A 1,174-nucleotide genomic window follows, 5' to 3' on the forward strand; every position below is an offset into this window, starting at 1 on the left:
TGACAGTTGTGGAATCTGGCTCAAAACGATACTAGGTGTGGGACCCACTTTTCATCGAAGCGTTCTCCAAATGGAAATTCCGCCCTCACCGTTGAGTCCCAAATATCGTTTCCAATCAGATTCCATATATGGTTTGTTTTTTTCCGACTCCGAATGAGTCCGAAACATCGAAATTTAAGTTTGAAGGGTTGTAGAATTTTAACGCGGCGGTGACGTGGCAGAGCCACGCGACGCCACGTGGCAGCGATGGAAATCTGGAAATTTCCAGATTTTAGGCCGATGTTCGTCCATTTTTTTCCCTCAACTTCAACATAAGATTTCTCCTTCATTTTGAGTCCAAATTAGGTGCTTCAAAAGGCTAACTTCAAGAGAATTTCGTGGGGAATCTAGCGGTGATCTCAGAAATGCGAGGGGAGGCTTCGTTTGAGGTAAGAAATCGATTTTAGTCACTGCTAGGGTGATTTCCGGATTGAATTGTTGTTGAATTTTGAAATGTGAGATCTTGATCATCTTAGGTCCATTTTGAGTCATTCTTGAGGCTAACTTGTAGAGTTTTTCGCAAGGATCGTCGTGGTATAATCTGTTTGGGTTGGAAGGGTCTCGTTTTTTCAGAAATTGGTGATCAAGGGGCTGCCCATTTTAATTGTTGTGGCTGATTTGCTATGTTTTAGACATCGGTTTGTGCTAAATTTTGGGGTATTAGTTTAGTAAGGTATTTGGGACGTTTTCACGGATTCGTTTTCGAGATTCCAATTGTGGGCCCCACAATCCCGTTTTAGACCCGATTTTGGTCCCGTCTCCGAAAAATATAATTTTAGTGTCAATATATTCGTAATGACGAGGTGATTAACCTTTTGTTAGTGGGGAAGCATTTGGAGACCGTTCGGAGGGGAAAAGATCCGGTACCGTGAGATGGAGCACGCGTGGTCGGCTTTCAGGTAGGCTATGGCTTTCTCTCGTGAGATTGAGCATGTTTAGGCATTTGTTTATTGATTTGCTTGAGTATGGAGGGGTTCGGGTGTCGAGCATGCTAAGTTTCTATAATTCCTGCCTTAGACCTTATTTCGGGAAAGTGTTGGATTATGACAGCATGTCTCTTGATATTATTGAATATACATATCTTGTGGTGTATATGATAATATTGATTTGAAGTATGTTTGGCCTTAGTCTAGGC

At 42.2% G+C, this 1,174-nt stretch overlaps 1 long non-coding RNA gene across 1 annotated transcript in view; it reads left to right on the forward strand.

Annotated features, from left to right (window-relative positions):
- The first annotated feature begins 302 nt into the window (after positions 1–302).
- The window catches only part of LOC125855540 (uncharacterized), a 2,149-nt gene continuing 1,277 nt past the window's right edge, over positions 303–1,174 (forward strand). Inside the window, exons 1-2 of the long non-coding RNA XR_007445497.1 lie at positions 303–428; positions 862–938. This is a non-coding gene — a long non-coding RNA (uncharacterized LOC125855540). The remainder of the gene's footprint in view (positions 429–861; positions 939–1,174) is intronic.

This window comes from Solanum stenotomum, chromosome 2 (assembly GCF_019186545.1).
Source record: "Solanum stenotomum isolate F172 chromosome 2, ASM1918654v1, whole genome shotgun sequence".
NCBI lineage: Eukaryota > Viridiplantae > Streptophyta > Magnoliopsida > Solanales > Solanaceae > Solanum > Solanum stenotomum.